At 48.9% G+C, this 18,000-nt stretch overlaps 1 protein-coding gene across 3 annotated transcripts in view; it reads left to right on the top strand.

Annotated features, from left to right (window-relative positions):
• The window catches only part of USP9X (ubiquitin specific peptidase 9 X-linked), a 2,614,063-nt gene that overhangs the window by 390,078 nt on the left and 2,205,985 nt on the right, over positions 1-18,000 (top strand). The window lies entirely within an intron of this gene.

Raw genomic sequence — 18,000 nt, 5'->3', positions numbered from 1 at the left:
CAAATAAAGGCGCTACCCCAAAACCATCCGACGCAACGCTCCATGCAAGAGCGCCCGTCGCAGTACAACACGCAATGCCCGTAATATCGAGACCAGAAACCTCCACAGACAATTTACTTGTCGAGAGCCTAGCGAGGATTGTTTCCGCTGATACCCATAAGCGGACCATGAAAGACACGTCGAATACCGCGCAAAGGGCTAAAGACACGCCGAAAAAGCCGAAGGGGAGCCAGGAACTGCCCCCTTCATCTAGAGGGACTCCTGGCCTACCGGAAGGCTTTTCAGACGGCGACAGAAACCTTTCTTCGACGTTGTGGTAGAGGTCAAAGCGTTTCCAGGCAGAAACACTAATTTCCTCAAGCCCCCCCCCCCCCTAGACTACTCAGGGGTACCCCATGAAACTCTGTAGACTCCATTTCTGTGTGGAGAAGATAGAAAGGTTTATGGAAACCCAAAACCCACCAACATCCAAAAGACCAAGAGAAGGACCCCAGGAGGACCCCAGGGTCAAATGTCCTAGGTTGTTTAATCCTTCGCATGACAAATTAAATGTGTATGACCTCACTGAAGAGGAACAACATTTTCAGGAAGAGGATGAGTTTTTGGGTGTAGAGTAGAGGAAGAACGAAACCTAGAAGAGGAGGGTTTTCAAGAAGATCCAGAGACAGGTGCAGGGGGCTTCAGAGAAGAACTAGAGGTAGTTACCTCACACCCCTGGCAGTCCCCATCAGCTTACTCTGACCTTGATGCCATAACCCTATCTCCTCCCAAAGACTTGCCTATTAGGAGCACATCTCCGATAGATGACCAGCCTACGTTTAATGCAATGTTGCGCAAAGCAGCAGCGCATTTCGAATTAGACACAGGGGAGACCTCTCTTGACATTGACTTTGTGGAAAAAGTAATTAAGGAGAAACCCCCTGTCGGTTAAACCATTCCACTCCTTGCCTCAGTAAAAAGAAGAATCACCCTTTCTCTATCCACTCCTGCGTTGGTCAGAGGGGTCAACCCTCGAATAGAAAAACTCTTCAGTCCATCTCCTTCTGACCCTTTATACGTCAGGGGCCACTCCGTCCCAGACTCCCTTGTAGTAACAAATACAAGGAAGAGGGCAGGGGTGCCACTGTCCACCAGCGAGGCACCTCCAGTCAAGGAGGGGAAAAAGCTGTATGCCCTGGGGAAAAGAATCACAGCTTCCGCCGCTTTCTCAGCAAGGATCGCTAATAACTCTTTACTAGCAAGCTACGCAGACGCACAGTGGAGCAAGCTACGTAGCGACGCTAAAGAGGCACCAGAACTCCTGCGTACATGCCTTCTGGCCACAATCACGGAAGGGACACTAGTGAACCAAAGCATCGTTAAAAACACTTTAGATGCTGCAGAGACTGCTGGGCATTCCCTAATACTCCTCAAACGCCATGTCTGGCTGTGCAATTCGGGGTTTAAACCTGAAACACAGGCTTCCCTGATCAACAAACCTATAGAGGATACCAATCTCTTTGGTAAGGCAGTTGATGAGGCTCTAGAAAATGCTAAAAAGGAGTTTGACACAATCAAGACCCTTGACCAGATTTCTAGGCCACCTAACAGACGCAGCTATGGCAAGAAGGGCCTTTTTCGTGGCCAACGCCAGCAGCAGAATCAACAACAATACTCTGCCAACAACTGGTCCTCTAACCAGGGTAATAGTGGCCAGTACAATCAGAGAGGCCAACGCCCCTACAGGCTCCCAGGCCAATAACAGCAAATGACCCGAAGATTTGGGTCCCCTCCCATGCATCGCCGGTCGGGGGCCGGTTAACATCGTTTCTTCCAGCATGGGAGGCAATAACATCAGACCGTTGGGTACTATCAACCATAGGCCGCGGCTACTGTATAGAATTCAACAGTTCCCCAACATAGACCCCCACGGGGACGACGCATGACACCAGAACACCTCGCCATCCTTCTCCAAGAAGTGGACCAACTGCTGGAAAAAGGAGCCATAGAGGTCGTGCCTCTATCTCAGGTAACGGAAGGTATTTATTCAGTGTACTTCCTTGTACCCAAAAATACCTAACCATGCGCCCTGTATTAGATCTGCGCCCAGCGAACAAATTTGTCAAGCCCCAAAAGTTTTGCATGGTAACCTTACAGGAAGTAATCCCTTTGCTATCACAAGGGGATTACATGACAACACTAGACATGAAAGATGCATACTTTCATATTTTAATGTTGCCGGCGCACAGAAAATACCTCAGGTTCATGATAGAGAACAAACACTACCAGTTCAGAGTGGTACCCTTCGGGATAGTATCAGCACCAAGGGTATTCACGAAAGTACTGGCAGTGGCAACAGCCCATCTGCGCAGGTTGTCCATCCCAGTATACCCTTACCTCGACGATTGCCTCATAACAGGGGATTCTTACGAAACATGCTTCTCCAATACCCAAAAGACTGTAGACCTTTTGTTCCAACTGGGCTTCTCCATCAACGAGAAGTCCAGCTTAGACCCCAGCCAGATCAAACAATTCCTAGGGGCTCTAATTCGAACAAAGGACGGCCTAGTCTTCCCCTCCAACGAGATTGTCCAAAACATGTTGTTTCAGATCCCCCAATATGTGGCAGGTCGAGAGGTGACGGTACGCAAAGCAATGTGCTTGCTAGGAATGATGGCGTCATGTATTTATTTGGTACCTCGGGCGCGCATGCGCCCAATGTAAAATTGGCTCAACAACCAGTGGTGTCAGGCCAGCAGACAATGGGACGATCTAGTGGTGGTCTTGCAGGCCTTGGTTCTCTCGCTACGGTGGTGGACAAAGGAAAACCTGCTAATAGGGAAACCTTTTGCCACACCCGCAGTGGAAGCCACTCTAACCACAGACGCATCCCTCACAGGATGGGGGGGCTCACCTATCCCATCAGACTGCTCATGGAGTGTGGACTCCGAGCGTAGCATCCAAGCACATAAATCTACTGGAGTTACTGGCGGTGTTCAAGGCACTGAAAGCCTTCCAGGAACACCTACAAGGAAAGATGGTGATGGTCCTCACGGACAGCACCACAGCCATGTACTACCTCAACAAACAAGGTCGAACCCACTCTCCAGGACTGTCCAAGCTGTCCCAGAACATCTGGAAGTGGGCTCTCAGACACATGTTCCTACTATCACAACATGTACCAGGGGAACTCAATCTGCTAGCAGACAAACTCAGCAGAGATTTCCCCCTGCCCGCAGAGTACGAATGGCGGTTACACAAAGACTTCGTCTTCGCACAGTGGGGTTTCCCAGAAATAGACCTGTTCGCAACTCTGGAGAACTCACAATGCCAAGATTACGCCTCCAGGTACCCTCAGAACCAGTCCAAGGGGAACGGTCTATCGATTCCATGGTCAGTGAAATTTGTTTACGCTTTTCCCCCGACTCCCCTTCTCAACAAAATTGTGCACAAGATGCACCGGGAACAAGCCACCATGATACTAGTGGCCCCTATGTGGGCCCGGCAACCATGGTTCGCTCATCTGATGGAGATGTCTGTCTCCACCAGTCAAACTGCCATGCCCGTACAACATGCTGTCACAGGACAAGGACAGGACACTGCATCCATGCCCTCAAACCTTGAACTTAGCAGCCTGGCTCCTGAGGTCATAGAATTTGGACATTTACAACTTCCACAAAGGTGCATGGACATCCTCAGGGAAGCTAGAAAACCTAACACTCGTCACTGTTATTCTAGCAAATGGAAGAGATTAGTCATCTGTTGTAGAGGAAGAAGCATCAACCCCGTTGACTGCTCTCCCACACAAATTGTTCCGTACCTGACCCATTTGCTGGACTCGGGTCTAGTATTCAATTCTATTAAAGTCCACCTAGCTGCACTTTCTGCATACACCACTTCCCAACTTAAAGTGTCATGGTGGAAAAATCCCAGTGATCAAGGCCTTTATGGAAGGGGTAAAAAGGATACACCCTCCAATAGCAAACCCAGCTCCCAGCTGGCACCTAAATGTGGTACTCACCAGGCTCATGGGTTCACCCTTTGAACCCATGCACAAGGCAACTCTTAAAGACCTCTCTTAAGACTGCTTTTCTAATAGCTATCACCTCCATTAGGAGAGTAAGTGAACTACAGGCTCTTTCTGTTCTAGACCCCTTTGTAACGGTTCACAGAGATAAGGTGGTTCTACGCACACACCCAAGGTTTGCACCGAAATTCATCTCGAAATTCCATGTCAACCAGTCAATAGAACTACCAATGTTCTTTCAAAATCCGCCAAATCTAGGAGAAAAGAGCCTGCATACACTTGATGTGCGCAGAGCTGTCATGTTATATATGGAAAGAACTGGACCACTGAGAAAGACTAATCAGTTCTTTGTCTCGGTGGCAGCAGGAAGAGAAGGAGATGCAGTATCAAAGTCCACTATATCTAGATGGATTTTTCAATGCATCACTCTGTTATACTCTTGCTAAGAGAGAACTACCCTTCAAGCCAAGAGCACACTCGACTCGTGGCACTGGGGCATCCATAGCATTCATTGCAAATGTTCCCCTTGAGTCCATCTGCAAAGCGGCAACCTGGAGTTCTGTACACACCTTTACAAAACATTACTGTCTAGATGCCCACTCTAGAGCTGATTCCCAGGTGGGACAAGCAGTATTAAGACACCTTTTCTCTACTGATCCTTCTCACAACCCACCTCCAACTCCGGGAACTGCTCGCTAGTCTATGCACAGCATGTGATTCTAAGCAGATTAACAAACATCAGAAGACAATGCATTACTTGCCGTAAAAGCATTTCTGATGGTTGTATCTGCTTAGATTCACATGCGCCCACCCTTCCTCACTGCTCGGATGGAAGGAACATAGACGTCGTTTTATATCTCTTTTCTGTACTCACTCACGTCTAGAAGGCTCCCTCAGGGCAGAAAAAAAATACAAACAGAGGGACCATGACGCGTGAGGGATTGTGGGTACACCGCACGTCACTATAGGGACAGTGTTACAGACACGCCTTGTCGACATCCCCTTTTCGACTACGAAAAACAAAAGGCAATACTCCGCAGTGACCACTGGATGTCGGACCTATGCACAGCATGTGAATCTAAGCAGATACAACCATCAGAAATGCTTTTACGGTAAGTAATGCATTGTCATTCATGAGCATGTGAATCCATGCCAGACCCTATGCTAGAGAAGGAACAAGTTACTTACCTGTAACTGTGGTTCTCCAGCATGGGTCTGGCATGGATTCACATGCGAACCCTCCCTCCTTCCCCTCTGCGGCTCTTCACTTGGTCATACTGCCACTTTACGTGCTACCAAATCTGAGGATGGCTGCCAGAGGCGGGGTTTAGGGAGAGGGCAGTCATTGGCTGGCGGCAGTATGACCCATAGACCAGTGATTGGTTACTACTGAGAAAGACAGATCAGAAACGAAACTGATGCTGATTTTTTCTTTACCGAGGATTCCCGGCCTGACGACAGGGAATATTCATGAGCATGTGAATCCATGCCAGTCCCATGCTGGAGAACAGTTACGGGTAAGTAACTTGTTCATTCTCGCATCACACCACATTCTCCAGACATGGCATTTACTCTAAGCAGATTTCACAAGCCTCAGAAGGTATGCATACTCCTATGTCCCGTCCCTTATCCTCCATACTGCAATTGCGTCCCCCGCTAGGGACGGGAGATGGAACCCTTTTCACCAGAAAAAACCTACATCCCCTTTAAATTTAGAGGCACGCAGGGGTGCGGCCCTGGTAGCATGCGCTCCCCTGACTCTGCCCCCCGATGCCCCTCTTCAGTCCCCTTTGCCGCGTCAATGGGAACGGACTGCTTTCACTAGTGCTCCTGGGTTTGGCCTTGTAAGTCCACGCATCTTCCCTGGATTCTGTCTTTAGCCTTTGTTTTTAATAGTGTGCTCTGTCGCCACACTCCTCCCTGGTGCATGTCGATGTCGGCGGGTTTCAGCAGGTGTACAGCCTGCGAGGGGCTCTTCTCTATGTCTGACCCCCACTCTTTGCCTCTGCTGCCTTGGCCCTGACCACAGCTGGGAGGGTTATACGTGCTTATGTCTTGTGCTCTGAAGAACAGGTTAGCTCAGTGGAGTGAGCTCTTCAAGAAGTCGCCTCCAGAGGACTTGAAGGACTTTGTCAGACGCAAGTCAAGGCCCAAGGTAGGGCTGCTTTTCTTTATCGCACCCCGCAAGGGCTACTCCTTCCCAAGGAAACGCCTGAGTGGGACGGACCGGTCAGGTTCTCACACCAGCACAGATACCGAGTATGCCTACCATGCCTCGTCCTGAGGTGCAGGGGAGGCCTCAAGCTCCACCGCTAAGGGTCCTGGAGGAGGACGGGCCCAGCGAGGCAAGCACCACGACGCTGGCACGTAGCATGCAACCCGACAAAATGGCCGCTCGTCCCATACCTCCCTCTGGTGCAGAGCAGGTGGGAGAATGAGTTTCGAGGTGGGACTGGCCTTCACCGGGCACGTGGCCTATGGCATACCCTTCGTCTCATGGCAGATGCACCGCTAAGACAGTAAGGCAGTGTTTCCAGGTCTCAGCCCACAATTGCACCTTGAAGCGCGCCACTGCCCTGTGAGGAAAGGCTTCTGACCCTCATGAGGTTTCCACATATGGGCCTCCTCCTCAAGGATGCGATCAGGGATTTGCTCCCTCCAGTTTTGCCTCTGACACCCACAGCCACTCCACCTGTGGTTCCTGCGACTCCGCCCATGGTGCAGCCCCAGCTGCCTTTGCTGTTCCCGCCATGCAGGCTCCCAAGCCTCCAACGGTCTTTGCAGCCCCACAGCCGCCGGCTCCTGTCAGTATGCCACAGCCACCAGCGCCCCAGCACTCCTCCAGCGGCACCAGACCAGCAGGACACCTTGGTGGACACGGATGAGGAATAAGACCTCAACACAATCTCATCAACCAAGGCCTTTCACAAGGGGCTCGCTGGATTGGCTGAATACTTGGGGCTTCCTCAGCTCGAGGTGGAACAGAGGTCCTATCAGAGGTCCTCGCTCTACGCCCTTCGGCCAGAACGGGGATCCCGATGCATAAAGACGTGGTGGCGCTTGCCAAAAATGGGGGCAGTCTGCCAACAGGTGCCTCAATGCCAAGTTTAGGCAGCTCTACTCCAAGCCACAATAGTCTTCGGCTACATCAGCCTGTGCACTCCTGGGTAAGGAGGAGAAAATCCTGGAAGCATAAGATTTGGACAGCAACTCTGCTGGCAGTATTTCATTCGCAGAATCAGGCAGTGGAGGAAATACCAGCCTCCCAGCGGGTCCTAGGCTTCTATTCAAGGAATTTTTGCCATACAAAAGAACCAGGCAGGGCTGAGATTCGTTTTGGACCTTTCCATCTTGAACCTTTCCCTTCCTCTTCAAAAGTTCAAGATGGAAACCCTAGCGTTTATAGTAGACACTGTTGAATTGGGGACTCCCAGCCCTTTAAGATGACTAGCAATACCCTTAAGAAGGATGGGGATGCAGATTTTAATCAAACATCAATAATTCAGATGACACAAATAGCTTGGCAAAAAGTTTGTCTATTTTAATGTAATTAAGTAAAACAGGGAGTACAACGGACATCAACAATTGCTCGATACTCCACTCTCAATTAATTTAAGAAACATAGTTTTTATAGACTAAATGTGTCACTACTGACGTGTAGACCTGCGTCATTACCAAAGTCATCCTACGTGGCAAGTTTCTAAAACCTATCGGGACTGGCTCGGGATTGGCTCCAAGTGAATTACAAAGCATAGGTGTAATATCTGTATAGATTAACAGAGAAATAATTGGATAATAAACACTAGGTGGGGCATCTAAGCCCTCCCTTCAAAATTGCCACTATGAACGTCACTAAATATACAACGTCCCATTGGCTACACTACAATAGGACCCCAAACTACGTGGTCCTCTACAATTGGCTGGCTACTAACCCCAGTCAAAAACTTTCCACCTAAGTGAGCAGCTTGCAGACTGAACAACCAGTTGCTGGTGAGCTTGTCTTGATACCAGCTTCCCACCAATTAAAAGTGTAGTCCATCACTTCAACGGTTCAATATCAATTGGTGTCTGAAGTTGGACTTACATTTGTACGGTTCTCTGGGATTTATTAAGGAGTATGGATACTGTCTGGCTTCTGTGCGTAGGTGTGATCTCCTCATGCGTCCAACTTTCTTCCATCACGTGACTGGACACTATGAATAGAACCTTTTTCGTGTATCCATATGTATCTGAGGTATATATGTGTATGTTGGCGCTTGCTGCGATCTATTTACTGTAAGCATTTGGCTAGCTTCATGATTGCTTTGCTGCTCGCGTTTCATTGCATCTGTAAACTTTTAAACTAAGTTTCTTCATCAGGTTTGTGACATAAGTTTCTTCATCTTGATCTCAAAATGTCACTTATCCTTAATACTTCTTCATTCTTCATAAATCATCTGCCCCACAGGTCTGATTATCTTCTATCTATGGAATCGATTCGGTTTCGTATGACGTCACCATTCATCCTGGTCATTCAGTTTCTTTGTTTCATCATTGTTTGGATACTTTACTTTCCATGTTCTCTTATGTATAGGCATTCTTATGGGTACTGCAGAGTTGTTGCTCTCCTTCTTGGCTTCTGATTGGTGTAGTGTATGTCACATACTTTGGTTCATACTTCTCAGGTAAAGTTGGCGGGGTAGGTGGAGTAGGGGCTCTTGGCTCCTCCTCTACACTGTGCATGGGAGACAGGATGTGCTCCCTGGATCTGAAGGATGCGTACCTACACGCCCCGATCTGGCAGCCCCATCGGTCCTTTCTGAGGTTCAGGCTCATGGGCTTTCATTTCCTATACAAGGTTCTACCCTTTGCATTTAGTCCACAGGGCCTTTACGTGACTGAGGAACGCAGTGGCAGCCCTTCTCGGGGCCAAAGGTGAACACGTCTATCCATACCTGGACGACTGGCTCATCAGGGCAGGGTCTCCGGAGGCAGCCCACCACACCACCTTAGCCCTCATGAACACTCTACACGAGTTGGGACTTTCCATCAATCTCAAGTCACAGCTGGAGTCTATGCAGAATCTAACGTTCCTGGGCCTCATCTGGGATACAAGCTCCGAGGGAGTTTTCCTCTCGGAGGACAAGATCACAGCCTTCAAGAGCGCCATGGGGCATTTTCTCAGCAGAGCAGTGACTTTGGCATCCCAGTTTGTATTTAGACCTCCTGGGTATCATGCCGGCATGTCTCCTGGCAGTGCCGTACACAAGGCTCAAAATGAGGCACTTGCAGTTGCACTTTGCAACCTACTTGAGTCAGGAGACTGCTTCTTAGGCGGAGCTGGTCAGCATCCCACTTAATCTCCATCAGGACCTAGTCTGGTGGAGCACAGACTACAATTTACGGATAGGCCGTCCCTTCTGGAAACCCGCACTGCAGGTTACCATCAGCACGGACTCAGCCACACTGCCCATAGGTTTGGTGCTTTCAGGAGCAGGAGGCCCACATCAACTTGCTCGAGTTGATAGCCATCTGGCTCGTTCTCAAATCCTTCCTCACGATCAGTGGCGAGGCGATCCTCATTCAGACGGGCAGCTCCACCAGCATGTATTACATCAACAAGCAGGGTGGCACCAGATCTCCTCCCCTCTGCACTCTGGCATTCGACGTTTGGGAGTGGGCTCTGATTAAACATGCTTTTTTTCCTCAGCAATCCACATCCCTGTGGAGTCCAACCTGGAGGCGGACAGGCTCAGCAGGCTGTGTGCGGACAACTATGAATGGCAGTTGAACGAGCAGGTCCTTAAGGAGACCTTCGACAGATGGTGTCATCCCCAGGTGGATCTCTTTGCCACCTGCACCAACAGGAGCTGCCCCAGTTTGCGTCCTGGCAGGGACAGCGCTGGGGCTCTCTGGGAGATGGTTGTAGATGCAATGGAACGACATGAGCGCATATGCTTTCCCTCCCTTTCCCCTGATTCACAGGGTAATCTGCAAGATAAGGGAGTTCTGGCACCTCCGGATCATTCTGATAGCTCCTTGGTGGCTGGCAAGGGCATGGTTCTCGAACTCCTCAGCCTTTCAGATCAGCCCCCGATGCACCTTCCACTGGGCCCATCTCGCCTACTTTCTTTTCAGGGAGGCACAGTCATCCACCCTGCCCCCCAGAAGAAGGCCCTTGCAGCTTGGTTCCTGAACAGATCACACTAAAGCATTTGCATCTGTCCCAGGCTAACCTAGACAACATAAAGGGCGCTAGGAGCGATGCTACTAGGAGCCAGTACAAAAGCAAGTGGACTAGGTTTTGTCACTGGGCGAATCAAAGGAGGTTGATCCGCTGACCTGCATGTTGGACGATGTGCTATCCTTCTCAGCACACCTCGCACACTCGGGGGTGCAAGTAGACACCTGCTGCACCTATCTGGCAGCCATCAGAGCCTACCGGAACTTGTAGGAGGTCTTCTCATCCTCCAACCCGATGGTTAAGAGATCTGGTGTGCCTCACCAGGTTCTACCCACCTTTCAAGAAGCCAAACCCTGTGTGGGACCTCAACGTAGTCTTGGGTACCTTGGTGCATAAACAATTTGTGCCAATGGCATCTGCTGACATCAAGCTAGACAGCATTAAGACAGCCCTCTTAGTGGGTCTTAAGTCTGCACGCAGGGTCGGTGAAATCCAGGCATTGGTGGCTTCAGAGCCTTACACTACTTTTCATAATGACAAGGTGGTGTTTAGAAATAACCCCACCTTTTTATAGAAGGTAGTCTCCTTGTTTCACCTGAATGAGGAGATAGTGCTACTTACTTTCTTCACTGACCCTAAGGATGAAGCTCAGAGGGTACTGCACTGTCGAGATGTGAGGCGTGCTCTAAAATTCTACCTAGTCGGAAACAAAAGCTTCCGCAAATAAGAGGCTCTCTTTGTCACCTACGGGGGTGAAAGCCAGGCTACCGGGCTTCCAAGGCCTCCATAGCAAGATGGATTGTTTCGGCAATCAAGTAGGCCTATGAGGGGCAGCACAAGCCACTCCTGGCAAATATGCATGCCCACGCTATCAGAGCCAAGACCACAGCAGTTGCTTTTCAGAGGCATGTTCTGTGGCAGGTCATCAGCAAGGCTGCTACATGGGCCACATCTTCGGCCTTGTGCAAGCACTACTGCTTGGATGCCGGCTCCAGGTCCGATGCAGCATTTGGGCAGGCAGTATTAAGGAACTTTTTTTCTTAGGAGGTTCACATCTCCACCCTGGGGCTACATTCAGTTGTAATCGCCCATGCAGTATGGAGGAAAGGGGACGGGAGGTAGGAGTAATTATGAGTTACTCACCGTAGTGACAAACCTAGTCCATAGTCCCCTTTCCTTCATACGTCCCACCATCCTTCCCCCTAATAAAACTGGTGTCCTTAGACAATGGTAATATTGTCGACATGTCAAAGGGGACTGAGTGGTGGCACCGGTGGGCGAAGTAAGGGAGCGCATGCTCCCAGGGCCGCACGCCTCTACATTTAAAGGGGAAGATTTGTTTTCTGGTGAAAAAGATTCCATCTCCCGTCCCTAGCGAGGGACGCCCATACAATATGGAGGAAAGGGGACTATGGACTGGGAGTACGTTAGTCACTACGGCGAGTAACTTAGAATTGGCTTACCCCTCCACAAATTCAAGATTTTTACGCCTGCGCTGATAGCAGAGTCTCTGCGTGGGGAAGACTGGACGTGCTCCCTGGACCTGAAGGATGCATACCTACACGTCCCAATATGGCAGCCCCACCGTTCCTTCCTACGGTTCCATGTTATGGTCTCCCACTTCTAGTACAAGGTTCTCCCATTTGGCCTCAACCCAGCCCCAAGGGTATTTACAAGACTAATGAATGCGGTGGCTGCCCTACTCTGGTCAGTGGGCCACCCTGTGTACCCATACCTCGACGACTGGTTGGTGAGGCACACTGCCTCTATACCAAAGGATATTCTTTACGAACTGGGGTTTTCCATGAACCTCGGAAAGTCTGAGCTCCAGTCCACACAAGCAGTGGTCTTCCTGGGCCTCAGGTGGGATACCAAGGAGCAGCTGATCTTCTCCCACCATGGAGAAGGTTGCGGCTCTGAAAGTGGCTACTGTGCCTTTTCTCAGCAGGTCGGAACCCTCGGCCTGGTGGTACCAACACCTCCTAGAGATTATGGCGGCATGCCTTCTGGCGGTGCGGCATACCAGGCTCATAATGAGGAGGATGCAGTTACACTTCTCAGCCTCATGGAACCAAGAAACGGGCTTTCAAGCAGCATTAGTCACCATTACCACGCATCTCCACCAGGATTTGGTGTGGTGTAGGCTGGACACCAATCTTATGGTTGGCAGACCATTCAGACACCCCCTGCCTGCATAAACCATTACGACCGGCTACTCACTGTATGGGTGGGGAGCCACACTGGGCGACCACAGTGTAAAAAATGGTCTGTGGACCAAGCAGGGCCAGAAGAGCTTCATCAATTGGCTTGAATTGATTATTAATTTGCTGGCTCTCGGGGCCTGCCTTCCTGTGATCAAGAAATCCCAGTTTGTATTTAGACGGCCAGTTCCAACTGCATGTACTACCTCAACAAACAGGGGGGGGCACCAGATTGCCTCCCCTTTGCAGGTTTACCATCGACATATGGCAATTGTCCATCACCCACAACATATGGCTTTCCGCAATCCACCTTGCTAGGGAGTCCAACCTGGAGGTGCACAGACTCAGCAGGCTTGGAGTGGACAAATGAGCGGCAGCTGAATGAACAGGTCTTACAGGAGATCTTCAGCAGGTGGGGACAGCCACACATAGACCTATTCTCCACGCAGCTCAACCAGAGATGCCAGCAATTTGCTTCCTGGATGGGACAGGTGGCGCTGTGTGCCGTCTCATCAAATCGATGTCTGTTATACTGTCTTCATCAGTATAAAGAGCACACGCAGCGTCCGTTGGTTGCAGTTCTGTTTTCCAAGCTTACGCTTCAAAGAATTACGGCGCACTTTGGTTCTTCACTGAACTTCATTGCTTTTTTGGGAAACCAAAATGTCTTCTCTGTCGGCTCCATCTATGCTTCAGACTGGTTTCAAGAAGTGCCAAGACTGTGGATAGAAGATGTTGATCACAGACCACACCACGTATGTTTGAGGTGTCATGGTACCGGTCACTGTACCTCTGACTGTAATTCCTGTCAGGCGAAGAACGAGAATGCTCTGAGGGAGCGTAAAGGTAAATTGGCGCTGCACAAGTTGCCTTCGGGGTCTCCTTTGAAGAGTTCCAAAAGAAAATCCGATGAGTGGAGAGATTTTCCTCGACGAAAAAGATAGATCTCGTCTTCTAATAAGGCCAAGATACAGCGTCAGAGGTCACCTTCGACCGCTAGTGATTCCTCGGCCGAGGTAATCAACGGTCCAACCAAGTCAGACTCCCCAGCTAAATGGGATGCATTTCATATAGAAATGCTTAAAATCTTCGGGAATGCGGCCTGACCCCTTCGAAGTATAAGCAGAAACGGGCAAAAGAGAAGTCAAAGTCGAAGACGAAACCATTAAAATCTTTGAATCTGATCCATAAGCCGGGTCTACATTGAGGAAAATCTAAATCCGACGAAAAATCGAGGGCTTCGACAATCCAGTCAATTGGGGGTTCCTTCGAAAAAACAAACATTCCGTAACTCTGGCCTTGCTACCGCCAACGGTGTCAGGGCAACTGATGATTTCCAATAGTAACTAATGAAAAGGTTTTTAAACCCTTGCCAAAGAAATACTTTAACCTCAATCTATGAATACAATAAGTCTTCAGATAATACACCACCTTTTGGTTTACAATATGGCACCCCAAATATGCCAGAGGTGTTGATTTCTGAAGGGTCTAAGTTAAGACTTGTATGATAACCGACAATCAGCCTGTGATATAGATAAATCTCTAGAACTGGAATTTGGTAAACCAGATCCTACTGACCACGCTGACTCCTCATATAGGCAACTAATGAGTAAGATGGTAGAATGTTTAGGGTGGGGCAGGCCTACACTTTCTTTCTATCAGCATGACTTTACAGATATTTTGGGTCAGGGTCCCCAAAGAGATTCAATTTTGCTATTTCACATTGCCCTTCAAAAAAGTGTCTCAACAAATTGGGAAATGCTAGGGACTGTGGCTGTAGTAAATAAACGTTTAGCAAAAATATATAGGCCACCCAGCAGTGACTTAGAGTACTTAACGAAGCACCCAACTCTAGCAAGTTTGGTTCACGCTGCTGCATCTACCAAGCAATCTGCATACCCCTCTGTCCCTCCCGATGGAGATAAGAGAGTGGATGCATGGGCGAGAAAAATATGTACTGCTGATAGTGGCTTTAAAATCAACTAACACAACCTATGCCTTGTCAAAGTGTATGTTCACCCTGTGGGACTGCATAGTTATGGCGGTTGACCACATCCTAGAAGGGGACGAAAAAGACTGCTTCCTGGCTATCAAGGATGGTAAGGAGGCAATGTATGAATGCCTCCAGTCAGGTATGGATACTGCAGATAGCATCAGCAGATCCATGTGAACTAGCCCTGTGTTGCGCAGATTTGTGGTGTTGAGGTCTGGATTTCCACCAGATGTGCAGTCTAGACTCCTCAATATGCCCTTTTACGACTCGAGGCTGTTTGGGAGCAAGGCTGATGAAAGTTTGGAAAAGCTGCAGACCTCCAAAGCAGCGGCTAAATCTTAGTGACACCATTAGACAGCCTCAACACTCCTACCCAGGTTCATCATCTTGGATGGGTAAGTCCTTTCAATGCTACTCCTCAGTTGGAAGAGGACAATTCAGTCAGAGGTCCGAGAAGATGTCCTCATGGTGGACCAAGGGGGAGGTGCTAAATCAGCCCAAGCAGTGTCGGTTTCACCCTCAGCAATCACTTCAGCTGCCTCAAAACCACGCTGAGACCTTGACTCACAAGACACCGGTGGGAGAGAGACTTTCTCAGCATCTGAAACAATGGCGGGGTATTACTTCATATGCTTGGCCATGGCACTGGAAACTGTAGCCCAAGGTTACTGCCTTTCTTTTCAAAAAAGGCCTCTGGGTCATACCCTGGGGAGCAACTCTTTCAAAGTTCTGTATCCGCTCATTGTGTTTGACATTTTTACCTTGCTAGAGAAAGGTGCTATAGAACAGGTACATGTGACGTAGAAAAACAAGTTGGTACTCCACGTATTTTCTAATTCCGAAAAAGGATGGAGGATTGAGACCCATCTTGGACTTTAACTTGAGCAAGTTCGTCAGGAAGGACAAGGTCAAGATGGTTACCCTTTCTCATGTCCTTCAGGCTCTCCAACAGAGGTTTGCGTTTCTCATTATCAGTTTCGAGTTCTGCCATTTGGGCTGATCTCCGCCCCAAGGGTTTTCATCAAATTAATGGCATTGGCGACAAAGTTTCGGGAGATGGGGGATTCACGTATACTCTTACCTGGATGATTAGCTGATCAGGACACGTACACCTGAACAAGCCCGGGAACATCTCAGCGTAACCTGCCACTCTCTTCACAGATTGGGCTTCTCCCTCAATTACAAGAAGTCCCACATGATACCAGCTCAAAGACTCAAATTTATTGGAGCAGTCCTGGATGCTTCCTCTGGAAAAGCCTTGCCACCCGCGGTAAGGGCTCAACACATTCTGCAGATGGTCACCAAATTCCAGAGTGCCCAGTGTCATCCGGCCTTCAACTTTTGTTTAATTTAAAAAAAAATGTTTTGGGAGGTTTCTTACTCTCATGGCATCCTGCATTTTCCTGGTGCCAGAGGCTCGCCTGAGAATGAGATCCCTCCAATGGGTTCTCAGGACTCAATGGTCCCAATTCTCAGGCAGAAAATCAGACCACATTGAAGTTCCAAGCAGAGTAGCACAGTACCTTCTGTGGTGAGTTTACAAGGACAACTCTATGAAGGGCTATTCTTTTTGTCAGCCAAGGCCGGAACAAACAGTAGTGACGGACGCCTCACTCAAGGGGTGGGGCGCCCACCCAACGATTTGACAATCAGCGGTCATTGGTCTCCATTAGAGTCCAAACTACACATCAACCTTTGGGAGCTGAGGGCAATCAGATTAGCGCTGAAGGCCTTTCTGCCCTCTGTACGGGGAAAGAATGTCCTAATAATGAGGGACAATACAGTGGCCATGTACTACCTCGAAAAGAGAGGTGGTGTAGGGTCACTACCACTGTGCAGGGAAGCAATGAAGCTCTGGTTCTGGCCAATTCGAGAAAGAATCTCTATTAGCCGTTTACCTTGCCGGAGAGAAGAACATGGTGGTGCCCGCTCTGAGCAGGCAGAGGACAATCTCCCACGAGTCGGAACTAGCTCAGGAAGTCCTTCAGGATATCTTCACCCTTTGGGTAACCCCTCAAGTGGATCTTTTCACAACCAGTGTCAACCTGAAGTGCAAACTGTTTTGCTCCATGGAATTTCCACTCCCGTTCGCGTTTCCTTCTATCCCCGTTATTATTCACTTGATCAGGAGGTTGAGAAAGTTTGGGAAATCATTATCATAATTGCCCCGGATTGGGCCAGGAAGACTTTATACCCAGACCTTCTGGACATGTCCATCTGCCCTCCAATACGTCTTCCACAAAGGGAGGACCTTCTCTCGCGAGAGGAGCTTCGGTTTCTCCATCCAGAGGTCAAGACTCTCAACCTTCACGCATGATTTCTGAGAGGTTATGATACAGGGATTGGTACCTCCCGGATGACTTAATAGAGATCTTGCTTTCAACCAGAAAGCCAGCAACGAAATCTTTGTCCTGCTGCTGTTGTAACAAGTTCAGCAGTTGGTGCAGGGATAAGAATAAGGATCCTTTTTCTTTGTGACACAAATATGGTGCTTTCTTTTTTATTACATCTGGCGAATTTGGTGCTCCAGATTGGAACAATTAAAGGTTACCTGGTGGTGCTGTTTATTTTGTAGCGCTCTTGAGGAGAGGATTCATATTTTAAAATCCCTCTGATTGTTACTTTTCTAAAGGGTCTTACTATTGTATTCACACCAGTTCCTTTCCAAGACCCGATATGGGATCTTAACCTGGTGTTAACTTTTCTAACATGCATCCCTTTTGAGCCAATAAATTCATGCCTATTAAGACTTATCTTTGAAAACGATTTTGCTAATAGCAATAACGTCAGCCTGCAGGGTAACGAGTTGCAGGCACTTTCCTGTAAATCTCCACATAGTGTGTCTCCGACTTCCACTAGTCGCAAAAGATAATTTTGTCATCTTTTTACCGCGCCCAAGCTCTAGTGTGGCCCAGCCTTCTGGACCTCTTCCAGCTTCCTAAGCTGCTTCTCTAGCCTTCTCCAAAACCACGCTGGTCTTTGGCTTCTACATATATTGCTTCTGATCTCTGGCTCAGCATTTGGGTTTTTATGCAGCTTTAACCACGGCTCCTGCTTTTTTCTGGTGAAAGGAGATTGTGGTTTGTCAGCCTGGATGGAGATTGATGTCTGGCTCCCTCTCCTTGGATGCCGTGTGACCCTGATGTGGCATTTGAGATTGGCTAGTCTTAGGCGTTCCTCACTGCAGCAATACCTTTGCCCTTTCCTACCACTGCATTCAACGGAAATGAACTTTGGTGTATCTTCAGGCAGCTTATGTAGGATTGGCTGGTGGTTCTTTGGGCTGGTTAGTCCCTACATTTGTGTGGTCCGATCTCTGGTTATCACACCCCAATGCTTTCTGTTATTTATATTTGGATGAATGGATGGTATATTACCCTTCCTAATTTAACCCCTCCCACCACGTAGGTGTACATTTACTGGGGAATCGTGTTCTGGTGCAGCTAGTCCTGCAGAACGACTTCCTTAAATGGCAATTGGCTTCAGGGTTGCCAGATTCGGGTGTTGGAGAAGCACTGTACTTGGCGGCTGGAGAGAACCTGATCCTATTTGGTCTCTGCTTCCCAGGTGTAGGGGTGTGACTTTTAAAGGGACGTTGTCCCCTGCCCTGAGGCTGGCACTACGCGACCATGGGATA

The sequence above is a fragment of the Ambystoma mexicanum genome, chromosome 7p (genome assembly GCF_040938575.1).
Source record: "Ambystoma mexicanum isolate Mex_15411 chromosome 7p, UKY_AmexF1_1, whole genome shotgun sequence".
Taxonomy (NCBI): domain Eukaryota; kingdom Metazoa; phylum Chordata; class Amphibia; order Caudata; family Ambystomatidae; genus Ambystoma; species Ambystoma mexicanum.
This window is presented reverse-complemented; position numbering and strand designations above follow the sequence as displayed.